The 14,785-nt window shown below is 40.4% G+C and overlaps 1 protein-coding gene across 23 annotated transcripts in view; it reads left to right on the top strand.

Annotated features, from left to right (window-relative positions):
- LPP (LIM domain containing preferred translocation partner in lipoma) overlaps nt 1-14,785 on the top strand; it is a 628,839-nt gene that overhangs the window by 112,481 nt on the left and 501,573 nt on the right. Inside the window, exon 1 of one of the 23 annotated variants that reach the window (XM_073231936.1) lies at nt 10,297-10,342. The exons of the other annotated variants lie outside the window; for them this stretch is intronic. The gene's annotated coding sequence lies outside the window, so the exon portion shown is untranslated. Of the gene's footprint in view, nt 1-10,296; nt 10,343-14,785 lie in introns of those variants that run through there. 23 annotated transcript variants of the gene reach the window in all.

Genomic DNA, 14,785 nt, shown 5'->3' with positions numbered 1-14,785 from the left:
CTACATTAAACTGGGGCTTTTGAGTGTGTTTAAGTCCTCAATTATAGGTAGAATTTTCGAATTGAAGAAAATATTTTGGGGAAAAATGGACAACTAAAGCCCCCAAACATTTAGAAAAGTTCTCTTAGCATCTTAGATTTTCTTTCCTGGCTAAGTTCAGAGAAAGATCATGTAATCATTGACCAAATATCTGTAATGTACCGCTGTGGGGTTTACAGACTAGCTCAGATAAGGCTGCGGGCCTCAAGACTTGCTTAGACCATTGAAGAGGACATTAACAATAAATGAGGAGCATTTTGCTTTTGAGCAGCCATTATGTAACAGGGTCTCTAGTCGGACTTTTTTTTAGAGATTATGCCATTTACTCTTAATGTGAAATAATTTTTTTTTCTTGTAATTAGAACTTTTGTTTTGCCTTTTTTTAATTAAGGTATTATTGATATACATTCTTATGAAGGTTTCACATGGCAAACACTGTGGTTACTACATTCACCCATATTATCAAGTCCCCCCTGTACCCCATTGAAGTCACTGTCCATCAGTGTAGTAAGATGCCACAGAGTCACCTCTTATCTTCTCTATGCTACACTGTCTTCCCTGTGACATCCCCCCATACCATGCATACTAATCATAATACCCCTTAATCCCCTTCTCCCTCCCTCCCCACCTTCCCCCACCCCTCCCCTTTGGTAACCACTAGTCCCATCTTGGAGTCTGTGAGTCTGCTGCTGTTTTGTTCCTTCAGTTTTGCTTCATTGTTATGCTCCACAAATGAGGGAGATCATTTGGTATTTATCTTTCTCTGTCTGACTTATTTCACTGAGCATAATACCCTCCAGCTCCATCCATGTTGTTGCAAACAGTAGAATTTGTTTCTTTCTTATGGCTGAATAGTATTCCATTGTGTATATGTACCACATCTTCTTTATCCATTCATCTACTGATGGACACTTAGGTTGCTTCCATGTCTTGACTATTGTAAATAGTGCTGTGATAATATACATAGGGGTGCATATGTCTTTTTGAATCTGAGAACTTGTTTTCTTTATCAAGCACCTAATAAGTACTGATCATTGTCATAGTGTTTTGTATTCATCATCTTATTTAGTTTTTGCAACAAGCTTATGACATGATGGCAGGTACTGTTATCATTGTTCTCATTGGTCAGATGAAAAACTGAGGCACAGAGAGGCTGATTTACTTGTCCAAGTCACCCATTTAGGAAGTGGTAGAACTCCTCTGGTCGTCTTGTCTCCTAAACACATTTTCTTTCCACTGTGCCACTTGGCAAAAAAGGAGTGAATAGATGCATAGGTAGACAGACAGTGCTAATGAGGAGGACTGTGTAGTTTATTGATGTCAGAGCTGGTGTAGAACCATTTTACAAAGAGTACTGTGCTTGAAAATGGACAAGGGTTCAAATCCTAGTACATTTCTTAGTGTTTGTAAAAAACCCAGTTACCTTACCTCTTAGAATCTCAGTAACTTCCTTTAAATTAGGGAAAATAAAATCTCTCCATATCATTGTGAGAATAAATTTCCTGGTTCATGCTGGGTGTTCAGCCAGTGTCAGAAGCACCATGAACAGGCAGGTTTATGTACCAGTTATGGACAGCCACCAAAACCAGATTGCCTGGGATTAAATGTGTTTTACCCCATAAATTGTATGACCTTGGGCAAACAACTTCATCTCTTTGTTCCTCAGTTTTCTCACCTACAAAATGGAGTTACCTCATAGGATCTTTGTAAGGGTTAAGTGAGTTAAAAAACGTTTAAAAATTTATGTGAGGCATGCATGTGGCACAGTGCCTGACACACAAGCCCTATATAAGTGCTAACTCTTAATTAATTAGTGAATTAACTAATTAATTAAACCTATGTAAGTGTTAGCTTTTATTATTCCATCATACTACAATGATGAAGAAAGGTACACAGTGAACAGTTTAGGACCCAGTCTGTTCCTTCAAGGGCAGTGAACCAGGTTTCATAGGAGTTGCATTTGCACAGCCTCTAATGACCTTGGAAAAGTTTTTGGCTTCTCTTCCTTGACATTTGCTTATCTGAAGATGAGAGCTGAGAGGGTAAAGTTGAGATGGTAACATGTGCCTGTGCAGTGGAATGTATCTACATCCTTGACAGGCTGCTTCCTGGAGAGCTGCCATGTGGCTACGGAGGGCCCATCGGCTGGTCAAAGATGGCTTGTAGGTGGTACTTTTCCTGTGTCATCAGGCAGTCTGTGCTTTCCATCAGTCTGCATGTTTCTGGGTCCTGTCCTCAGAGTTGTCTCCCATTTTCCTCCTCTCTAGGAAGCACTGATACACTGGGACCATTTCTCCTGCACCAAGAGGAGATGGGTAGGGATTTTGGCATTTCACACTTTGGAGGGTGATATATTCTAACATATATTTCACCCATCTTCAAAAAGTAAGAATATACTGGAAGATAATTAAATTATGCTGTTGAAGGTAGCTCTGAGGTGGAAGATTCTTCAGGATCTTGTACCGTCTTGGGCTTATTGTCTTAAACAACAGTGTGTGTGTGTGTGTGTGTGTGTGTGTGTGTGTGTGTGTGTGTGTGGTGTGTGTGTGTGTGTGTGTGGTGTGTGTGTGTGTGTGTGTGTGTGTGTGTGTGTGGTGTGTGTGTGTGTGTGTGTGTGTGTGTGTGTGTGTGTGTGTGTGTGTGTGAGATGCTTCCTGGAATCGGTAGTGTTGATTTTAGGGGTGGGTTTTTATTATTTTTTTATTTTTTGCTTATCTAGAATAGAAACAGAAAGACAAAACTGTTTATTCGTGTCATTTGAAAAGTCTTCATAGGAAAGTGCTTTACGATAATACCTTACACTGTGTATGGGGCTTTGTGGTTTTCAAAACACTTAAATACACGTTTTCTTAGGTACATCTTGTGCCGTCTCTCTGAAGTAGGCAAGGCAGAACTTACTCTCTCAGAGAAGTTTCTCTCCCAGGGATGATGAAGCAAGTTTTAGTAAAGCAGTAATGGATGCACATCCAAAATCTTCAACTCTGGGGTGCTTTCTGCTTCATACCCTGATTTGAGTGTAATGAGGTCATTCTTACCAAGTGTTACCCAGGTTCTATAAAGTTGTAGCATCTAAAAAATGCTCACCTGTATTTTCCTTTTGTGCCTTTGGTTAAAAAGTTAACCATGATTTGATATTGATTTGCATCTCATCAAATATAAGCAGCAATGAATCTCTAGGGCTTTCTTTTAAACCAGCATGTGTTTTTCAAAAATCAAATGTCAAATATTTCCTGAAACTTGCTTTAAAGAACGAGAGAGGTGAAGCTAAAATTCATTTTTTGTATGAGGTAATTAGGAAACAGGATGTGAAAACTTGCTGTAGGGATTTAAAGAGGAACACTTGTACTGATGTACAAACCAGTTGAGTACATTACAGAGGGTTTCATGCTGGTAGAAATGTTAAGTGAAAGAAGTTCTCATTAAGCGGATGAATTGTTTTTGGTTTCTATGAAAACCTACTCTGTTCCATGAGCTGGATCCAAGGGGTATCCATTCCTACAGTTGAAGAAACAGAAGCATGATTTGGATGTCTATATTTTATAGTAAGTTTCCATTCTCTGAAAGCTTGGATGTGTCCTCAGAATACAGAACAGAGGAGTGAAAGATGCTCTTGAGCTTCTTAATGTCTAGGAGTCAGCACTGCACTTTCTTAGGAGGTGGGGAGGATTGAGTTCTCTTCAGCAAAATGTCATTGAGTCTCTTAGACTCATGGCAACAAATAAGCCCAGTGCTGCATCATGAACCTCATATATAAGGGTATGGGTTAGGTTACATGCATTTTGGAAACCTATTTCTTTCCTTTACACTACATGGTTTCTTAGATGGCAACTTCTGAGTGAATTGCTAGCTTCCTGAGAGTGTCTTGAGAAGCCTGCTTTAGAAGGAGGCAGAGGGTGTTTCAGTTTGGACAGATGCCTCTCTTGACTTTCTGTATTTGATGATTTCCCAAGTCTACATTACCTGGTAATGTTACTGATATGGGTGCTAGAATTAACTCTGACTTATGCCCCAAGCTTGTACTTTTTCAGGACACACATAGCTATGAATTGTCGATCTCTATGAAAGTCTGTGTTCCATCTACATTTGTTATGTGATAATTAGCTCCCACTCTATAAACAACATTAGAAGTGAAATCACTAGCATGGCAAGTGAGATGTAACAAGCTGAAGATTCCCTTCTCTGAGTTTCTCTCTCACCTTCAGTTCTGTTTAAGCTGGCATTAATTATGTCCTCTGCATGCTGGTGTGGTCTTTTCTGCTAGATTCTGAACTCCTGAAGAGCGTCATATCTTATTAATCATGATGGTTCGTGCCTGGCACATAGCTGGTGCTTATTAAACAGTTGGGGCATATCGTAAGCTGAAAAACGTAGTTTTCCTTGAGAGAGAGATGGTTGCGAGTGGTGTTCCTTCAGTGCATTCCATGCCATGCTCACCACCCTGGGGAAGTCAGAGATGCAGATACCATAGCTCCTTCCTTTGGAAGCCACAATCTGGTGTATCATGTCAGTGAGAGCACTTTGTAAACTGTGAAACTATGCACAGATGGGTCATCCTGATGAGTTTGCAGTTTAGAATAGCTTAGGCTATAAGGATCTGCCACCTCCTCCCACGTTTGAGAAGTCCCTCACACACAGCCTCCTTTTATTCACATGTGTAATGAGATATTCACAGAGGGGCTGAGCAAATCCTCTGTCAACCTGAGTACTAAGTCATTTGCTATTCTTTGGTAGATGGGGGTCCATTTTATTTTTAAATGGTAGGTTGCTGAATGGATAAGCAAGATGTGGTATATCTATAAAATAGAATATTATTCAGCAATACAAATAAATAAAGTATTGATAAACTACAACATGAATGAACTTTGAATACATTATGGTAAAAGGAACCAGTCTCAAAGGACCCTAAATTATATGATTCCATATATATGAAATGTCCATAGTAGGCAAATCCACAGAGTTTATAGGGACAGAAAGTAGATTAGTGGTTTCTGGCCTGGGTGGGATGGGGATAGGGATTAGTGGCTAGTGAGTATGGGTTTCTTTTTGGGGCAATGAAAATGTTCTAAATTAGATTGTGGCAGTGATTGTAACTGAATATACTAAAAACTGAATTGTAGCTTTAAATGGGCAAATTGTCTATGGTGTGTGAACTATATCTTGAGAAAGCTGTTAAAAAACAAGTAGACTGCCTTTCAATCTGCAGTCTCTGAGGGTTGCTTTCATGAATCAAGGAGTGAATGCCAAGTTTTTAACTCATCTTAATTTGTTTTGGCCCCAGAAGTCATGTGTCCTCAGCAAAGCAGACCACTCTTAAGGAGAAATGTGTACCATGACCAGAAACCCAAACTTGAAATCTATTACCCCCTAACTTCATGAGCAATCTTTTGAGGAGCTTTAAAATTTTATTCTTCCAGTAATGTTGATTAGTGAGATATCCGATAAGAAATAACAGGGTACTGACAGCCCTGATTGTATAAATAGGCGTTTGGGAATGTGTTCATGGTTTGCTTGTCAGTACAAGAGAAATGTGTGATTATGTTGAATGATGGTTAATTTCCTTATCCACCCATTTTAAAAATAAAGATGTACGACTGGAAGACAGGTGCCCAGGGGAAAAAGGAGCCCTGCAGCTTTGACAATGAACCCCAGAAGGAACAAGTTTCTATTTAGGGGTAGGCGTTTGAGTTGGCCCATTTCAGCTGTAGCTGATGAGTTAGGAAACTGTGGCTAGTGTTTCATAAAGGATTTTTCATTTACTCTTGTGTTTCTGGACAGCTTTTTCCCCTCCTCCTTCAAGGTTGCTGTCCCACCCTGTCTGACTAACTTATTGTGTCAATAGAATTAAAGAGCAGCCAGGGGATGCGTGTAGAGGCAGGAGGAAATTTGCACTTTCTAGCTGTGTATGTGCATAGTTCATACACACTTCTCTTTGATTAAGTATCTGGTGAAACCAATTCCCATGAACTCCAATTAAACTTTAATGAACAAGTGGGTGTATTAATATCAGCTGAGTAATGCAGGCAGCGCATATTCCAGTAAGTGACTCACTTCTCTGAGCAGCTCATTGCCCATGCACGGTTAGAGTTACTAGAAAGCTTCCAGCTATATTTGAGTGGATCTGGTTTGGGCCTTGTAATTCTATCAGTCCACAGGGTTTGATATCTATCTAGTGACAAAACCACAGTTATCCAGACTTCTGTTTTCAGAGCAAGGATTGGGAATGGGGATACTTGTTTCTGTTGAGCAATTAGACCCTTCATGGAGCAGTGACAGTCTGGAATTTAATTTTTCCCATGTCTTTTTTTTCGGAATTCTTTTTCCCTTTAACCAAGGGGCAGTATAGGTGAAGGTCAAGGAAGTAAGGTAGAACCCTTAGTTTTAAACAGCTCCCCTGAGTCTCACTTCCCATCTCCATTTGCTGTCCTACGTCAAGTCTACAGGCATCGCTGTGGTTGCACAGACAGCACGCTGTGCTTGGAGTGGCAAGTGTTTCTGAGCACAGACCCTCTTCCTTCTAGAGAATGATAACTGTGTCTACTTTCTAGGAGAGGATTAAGTAAGTAATGAATATAATGCTCTTAGTTTCCTGCCTGGTGCATAATAAATTCTCAGTAGGTGTTGGTTAACTTGTGCCAAAGGAGGAGTGCTGGGGAAGGGGAGATGGAGCTGAAGGGGGCTCAGTCCTCAGCAGTGAAGGAACTTCAACTCTCCTAGAGATCTGACTTGCACTTAAAAATACCTTTGTAATCAGAGAGTGTAAAAGACCAAAATCTTGGAAGGGGTCATGAGCAGTAAGGATTCAGGGAATGGAGGTTTCCCTAGGTGGGCTGCATCTGAGAAGGCTGGGCCATCTTGGCCTGGGGCTTAGGGTAAGGTGAGGTAAGGGTTTAGGAAGGTGGACTGAGGATGGACTAAGAGCATGAGTGCAGGCAGAGGCCTGGATAGGCCCAGATGCAAGGTAGGTTACACCCAGTGTGGTGAGCTTGGACATATGTAGGGGCTGCTGGGGGCTCTGTGAAACTGAACCCAGCCTCTGCCTCCAAGCCTCAGTCCCAGCTCCCTTTGCTGTTCTTCCTCCTATTGTTCTGTAGAGGGTAGAAACCAACTGAAAGTAATGCAGCAGTCAGGCAGCTGGAGACAAAGACTAGGTTGTAGAATATAGGTTTTAGGTCTCCAGCTCAGGGGGCTTGCTGACATAAATCTCCGAATCAGTCACCCTCTTCCTCTCAGAGAACTCCTACGCGTAACAACTCCCCCATAAGGGACTGTGCCTGTGAAATGGCTAACCTTGAGCAGAAGGGAGTGTATGCTTCCAGTGGTCAGGAAAGTCCCAGGACTGGGAGGAGGGGCTGAGCCACACACACCCAGTTCCTCCTCTAACCTCAGTAATTGGGTAAATCACCCATTCCTCCCCTGAGGGAAGGGGTTGGGGGCAGAGGGAGGCCAACATGAAAAGACACAAAGACAGAAAGGACATGTCCTGCTACCACTAGGCTCCTCACTCTAACCCTCCCCCAAATCCCAACATAGTTCCTTTAGGGGAAAAAAATTGGGAGGCTGGAAGGGTAGTTCAGTGCCATATAATGGAAGTAAGGGATAGTTTTCTGAGTGGATATAATTCAGTCTATGTATTTCAGGCTGGTTAATCTACTTAGGAAACACCAATTGAAGGACACACTTAGATAACTCAAACTGAAGTAAACAGATTCCACATGATGCTGTCAAGGTCTGCGGTGCAAGAATCAGCCCCCATTTCAGAAACAGCAGTCACCCCACCATGTCAAACTTCAGACATCATATGGGAATAGCAGACTGCTTCTCTTCCACACATCTTTTTAGAGAATGTGTTAGGATCGAGAAATCCATGGGGTGAAGGCATGGATTCCATAATGATAACAGATGGGAGAATCTAATCAAATAGATGAATTCAATTTTTGGAATTATGGATAAAGCAGAAAGAGATTCTTGTAAATTAAGAATTTAATAGGTTGATGATGCAAATGAAAAACTATATGTTGCTTATAGAAAACAAAGGAATGTACAATAGTTTTTAAAAATACAATAGTTTATTCAGCGCTTAGAGCTAGGCATTTCATTATTTCACAAATGCCAAGGACAATCTTTTTTTTCCTATGCTGCTGAGAAAAGTTTGTTATTCCCATTTTACAGGTGAGGAAACAATAGACAACTAAAAAGGTCATTATCCAAGGACACTTGGACTAGATTTCATTAGCCAGTTTAACGCTTTGTTTTATATTGAGCATTTCATGTTGAAATGAAATAATAGGATTTGTTTATAGGGATTCACAAGATGACTCAATTGGACTTGGTTTTGACATCGGAAGGAATCAGGGGCATGTCATTAGCTAAGCTCTCTACCTTGTTTTGGCTGAAGAGATTTGTCATAGCAATTTAGTAGCCATGATGGATTACTCATATTTGCTTTGAGGGCATGTGACAGATTCCTTCCCATTCAGGGTTCATCCAGAGCCTATTGTTGTTTGAACAATATATAAAGCAATAGGCAGAGGGTGTGCTCACCTGCTTTTTCCTCCTACCATCTTTTCTCAAGGTAATAAACTGATATATTGTAGAGACTGATTAATTAGCCTTCCTTAGGTGAGTACCTGTTGCAAGCCCATTCTGCAAAACCTAAATCCTGGCCAAATTTCCCTGGTTACCTCACTCCAGGGCTTGCTTGATCCTCTTTTCTGGAGATCTTTGACAGATCACCCTGCTCTTTTCTTGGGGGAAGCTTTGTGGCACCATAGGACACTACTCCGTTACCCTGGTCACTCTCTGCTCCTCCTTTTCTCACCTTTGTCCAGCATGAACACAGGTTTCCTACTGGCCACTTGACCTTCCTAGGGACGCTAGCCCAGGTACTCTGCTGCTCTCCTTCCTTTTGATTCTCTTGAGCACGTCAGCAATTGCTCTATAAAGCAATCGTTTCTCACTCGAGCTTGTGGATCAGCTTCATATTTTCAGTCTACATTTCTAAATTTTTGGATGTGGGCCTGGGCATTTTCATTTTGAAAATCTTTTTAGGTAATTCCGATGGGCACTCCTGCTTAAAATCTACTGCTGTCAGTTTATTTAGGGTGTGCAGTGCTTAGAGTTAAAGCTTTTTTTTGAAGAAAAAAAAATTCATTGGTTCCAGGATGAGGGAGCCACACTCAGGGCATGAAAAGTGAGTGAGAAGTTGTCTAAAGAGGTGTCTCAGCTAGAGAGGAAGCTGGACAATGCTACACGGGGGCAAAGGCTCATTGTCCAGCACATCTGCCTCTTTATTCCCCAGGTTCATTTCCATAATGAGTATTTATTCTGCTCAGCAACACTGTTGTTCCTATGTGTATGTGCTGTGGGTTCTGTTCTAGAAGTTTCCATAGGAGGGAGGGCTGAGGGCAGTTTCAGCTCAGCCCCCCTCGAGGTGAGGCCAGTCACGAGGCTCTATTACATTCTGTAGGTTCCAACTGTTCCTCAAAGACCTAACTTGTCTTCTTTCCCCCAGGCCCTAAGCAGGCCCAGCCTTCTTCTATACATATTTCCTGCATAATTAATCTTTTACCTTTAGTAATGCACCAGATTTTGTCAGAGTCAGTTAACTCTTTAGTAAAAAATCCAGACTGGATAGACTGCAGTGAGTTTGCCCATTGGCGGAGGTGAAAGGGAGGCCAGTGTTCTTGGACTGGCATTACAGTCTCCTTGGGCTTTTTTGAGTGCTCTACTGGAATCAGTGTTATAACTTTTCATTCATGTCTTCCCTGTTTTAAAGCTCAGACTTGATCTGAGTGCCTTACCGGGGAGCACATGGGCAGTAAGTTCTAATGGAAAAGCCTGTCCAGTGAATGGGGCAGGAGAGCATCATGGCGGTGCTAGTGAGTCACCCCAAGCCCAGCTGGGGCTGTGGGGCCTCTTCATGGCTGCCTCTAAACATCCCTCAGTGTTCTATCATCTTAAGCAGCTTTCACATCTTTATCTTGGATTTCCTTATTTAGGTCAGAATGTGTCTTTTTAAAAATTGTGCCTGGACATCCCCTTGATAGATAGGACTGGTCCCATTAGGATAACTGGCTTATATATGTTTATGAAAATAGCAACAGTAGGAAATTTTGTCATTCTTGAGCAGTTTTTCTCTCCCACTGTGGGGCAAGGATTAAGGGACCCAGGTATGCTGCTTTCATGTGCAGTTTTGTTTTTTCTTTGATTTAATAGGATGTTGCTAATTTGGGAAGAAAGCAAAACAGTTTGGAGGCTTTTAGGAAAAAAAAAAGGCAACAAAAAACACAACTATTTTCCTGAGGTAAGTGAATGGACATTGTAACAAAGGCAGGAGGGCACCAGGAAACCTTGAGTCAGGTGTGCTGTTTCCCCTTTTTGCTGTATGATCTATTGCTCAGCTATCTGTGGGGATCCTTGACCACACCTCTCTGATCTGTTGAGTAGATCAGATGAGTTAATGCAAGTGAAAATACTCTGTAAATGGGTGAGATGGGGTGGGGCTTCTTATTTATCTTAGCACAGATGTTGGTCTTTTTCCTAAAACAAAACAAACCTTTCTCTTTTAAGTATAAAAGCTATATACATGTATTTTAGGAAATTAAAAGTACACAAAATTATGAAGAGAATTAAAACACCCATACCCATCATCCACAGATAAACTGTCATTCTATTTTGTACATAAAACTGCTCTTTTTTAAAAGGGGCTGTTCATATTAAACATATTTAATTTTACATGTTTTCATGACATAATATTATATTGTAAACATTTTCCCATGTCATTAAACATTCTTTAGAAGTATACATTTCAATCACTACATAATATTGTATTATGAGTGATGTATTTGCACTTTGTACTGTGATGTATTTGACACTGTTTCTATTTGTAAGTGCTGACTGTTTACCAAGAAGGGAACTTGCTTTAAAAAAAGGCCAGAACACTTGATATTGGTTTTTCAGGAGAGGAATTGGTGTATTTTATTTAATCTTAAATTAATATGTATTGGGCTGGGGTTCAGCAGTACTTCTAGTTAAGATCTCAGTCAATGTAAAATTAGATCTGTAGAATTTTTAATTTAGAGAAAATTCTGACATGACAAAATCTATTAGGGTAGATTCTCTTAATGTTAGGTTCTTTAAGTAACATAAATGTTACTTAAAGAAACACTGAAAAATCATATGGGTAGCCTCATGAATGTGCTGCATTAGATAAGTTGCCTTTTGCTTTTTGGAAGATTTCATTTTTCTCTTGTCAAGATGTTATGGTCAATGTGTTTTGCCCAAAGGGTTTATTTTCCGTACCTGGGAATATACATAATACTCTAGTTACCACATTTTGATGAAGAGAGACCGTTGAATGTTTTATTAAATGGAGATTTAAGGAGTAGGCTTGAAGAGTGAATTGTATTAGTATTTCAGTCCTGAGATTGATCTTTTTGTCATGAGTTTATCTCTTTGCGTCTCTTTATGCATTTCTGTGTGTCTGCTTATCATCTTCTCGTCCACGTTTGCCCATACTCCTACCCATCCATCTAACCACCCACCTTAATTATCTATCCTCTGGCCTTTCTGACTTTTTTTAACACTCTCATTTATCTCTCTCCTTCATCTATCATCTGTTTCCATCTGTTTGCCCCCATATCTATCTTTAAATTGAATGGAGACTAGTTTGATGGGATTGTATTAATTTCTTTGTTGCATTTTACAAAGGGAATCATGGGCCAATGGCTCAATAACCAGAAAGCAAAAATGACCAGAACTTGGCCATTTTTCTTTCATTTGAAGTCAGGAGGGATGTTCAGAACTGACTAGATTATCCATCCTGTGATGCTCATCAGGATGTTCTCTATATGATACATTTTGGATGCATCTCATCCAAATATTTTGCTAGAATGTTATCTCATCTAATCTTTTGCTAGAAATCAGTCACTGGAGGTAGAATAAACAAGAGCTATTACATAGCTTCTGAGTGGTAAATTCAGAAGGGAAAATAGTTTTCTTGAGCTTGGACTAAGAAAGAATCAAACATGTACAAATGCTATCTTTCCAAATTTATTGGCTTTAAAAAAATATTGTCACATTTCCAGGGAGGTTAGATATATCATACACAGGTACTTATGAGATGTGAGGACCTGTGTCACGCTTGTTACTGGATGAAATGAAGGAAAGGAACCACATATTACTGAAAACCTATTTTCTTCTGCTTCTGACAAAGCTGCTTTGCCCTCACCTTATCTTATTTAATTCTCATATCAGCCCTGTGACGGAACTCCTGTTACTCCCTTTCTGCAGTTAGGAGGCAGCGATTCACAGGGCGTAAATGATCTGCACAAGTTTAAATGGCTAACGAGTCACAAAGCTTCTGTGGAATCAAGCTTATTTGCCTCTAAAACTGTTACTCTTTGCAGTAAACCATACTGACACACAAGCTCAGAAGACTTGTAAAACCTCAGCTGTGTGTCAGCTCTCCACTTTAAATTTTATAGCAGCTCAGCCTCTTAAAAGGACCTGTGAGCAGCACTTCTTTTCTTGAAAGATGAGAGGGGTTGCATATGGACATGGTAAAGAAGACAATTATTAGGGGATATAGATAAAAGTTGGAATTCTATATGCTTGACTTTGGTATTTGACAGAATGGGGTTTTCTTCATGCGCAGGTGGTGTGTATGTTTGATTTAACCTGGTTGTCATTAGCCAGCCTAATCCAAAAGACACAAAGGTTCCCTCCACAAGATGCACCATCTGAAGGCAAACAAACCAATGAAATACAATAACAACTCTAAACTTTTCCAAGCTCTAGAAAGCCAAAAAAGACAGCTACGGTAAAGTATTTTGCCAGGCCAGCTGTTAGGATCACAAATGAGCCTGAAATAGCAATGGCTTTTGAAGACACAGAAAACTTATTCAGTTCTTATCTTTTCCATAGGTTTCAAAGTTTGCCCCCTGCCTTATTATCGTCCTAAACTGTAGCTTTGCTAGCCACATTCTCTCCTGGGTGGAAATGAGTTTTGACATCATTAATAATGAAGATGGAGGCTGTGTAATAGAGACTCTGCCAAAGGACCTGTCTTAGCTGGTTTTGTTCTCATTTTCCATCTTTATGTTATTCTCTAAGCATTTATGAATAATCTACTCTCTACCAGGCTATGTAGGAAGGATATAGTAGAATAGGGGTCAGCAAACTTTTCTGTAAAGGGACAGATGGTAAATATTTTAGCTTTGTGGTCCATATAGTTTCTATTGCAGCTACTCATTCTGCTCTCAGACAATACATAAAATACTCAACTCTACCATGGACAATATGTAAACAACTGAGTGTGGCTATGTTTCAATAAAATTTTTTACCAAAACCATTCAGTGAGCTAGATTTGTTCTGTGGACCAGTTTGCCGACAGCTGTACTAGAATGTCCATGGGGATAGTGAAGTTTGTCTTGTTCATTGTCATGTTACCGGTGCCAGGGCAGCGCTTGGCTTCTCGTGGACGCTCACTACATCTTCGTTGAATGAATGAACTAATAAATGAATGAAGGAATCATGCCCAGTCTCTGATCTCTAAGAGCTCATCATCCAGTAGAGGAGATAAGAAGTCTGTGTTTGAGAGTATGAGGGGTAGTGGGCGCATTTTAACTGGATCCCGAAGGATAGGCAGGTGTGTGTCACCAGCCAGAGATGGGAGAAGCACACTGCTGGCGGAGAAATGCACACAGGACCAAAAGCAGAGCATTTGGTGAACAACGAGGAGTTCAGATGTTCTGTGATGGGATTTCCCTGATTTGACTGACCAGTGGAATCACTTGTTACTAGTACCGATTCCCAGCACCCTCGCTGCTGAAGCTGATGTGGTAAGTTTGGCCAATACTGGTTTCTAGAATAAAGTTTTGAAAGCATGTAGTGGAAGATAGCATTGGAGAGAGATACTCTGAAATAAAGTTCTTACTCTTCCTGCCAAGAAAACTGTATTGACTGATGGCAGCTGGACCTGGAGTTACCCGGTACCTTCTGTGCAATAAACTGGAGGGGAGCTGTGGAGGAAACCCACCCTAGTTACCTGCCTGCCTTCATATGTCCCCTGTGGATCTTTTTAGACTGCTTCAGCCATAAATGGTGAAATAACATGTACTTTTTAATCAGTCATGTAAATTATAATGAAAATTCTGTATAGCTACTAGATTTATTGCTTTTGAATCTCTTGTTTGACAGACATCTAAGAGGGAAATGGATTCCAATTACACAGTAGAAAATTTGCTTTCTCTTGCTGTAATTCCAGTTCAGAAAGTAGTTTAATTTAATGCCTAGATTTGTAGACTGGGACCACTGGAAGGGCCGTATGTCTCCTTTTTAGTGATGGGGGAAACGTAGTCTAAAATATAGGCAGTGACTTGCTCAAGTTCTGTCACCAAATTATTGGCAGAACCAGGAGTATAATGCAAATGCCAAGTTACTCAATTTAGTTTTCTTTTCATAGTGCCATGCTACATTTTTCAATAAAGCTCCTAATTTACATATTCTCTCCTCCTTGAATCTCATAGCCTTTTGCCCACACCTTTTCAATGCTGCTTATTGTAAAGTTATATCCTAATGTGTTCTCCTGGACCAGTACCCCACTGCTACCCCAAATAAAGACTAAGTTCTGTTTCCCTGGAGAGCTTAATATATGTCCTGGCACTTAGCATGTGTTCAGCAAATAATTGTAGACTTGAAATATCTTGAGCATTTTTTCGTTTCTTGTGTGTTTTGACTCAAGTTT

This window comes from Manis javanica, chromosome 3, assembly GCF_040802235.1.
Source record: "Manis javanica isolate MJ-LG chromosome 3, MJ_LKY, whole genome shotgun sequence".
Lineage (NCBI taxonomy): Eukaryota > Metazoa > Chordata > Mammalia > Pholidota > Manidae > Manis > Manis javanica.
Note: the sequence above shows the minus strand (reverse complement) of the source record. Positions and strands in the feature narration are given on the sequence as shown.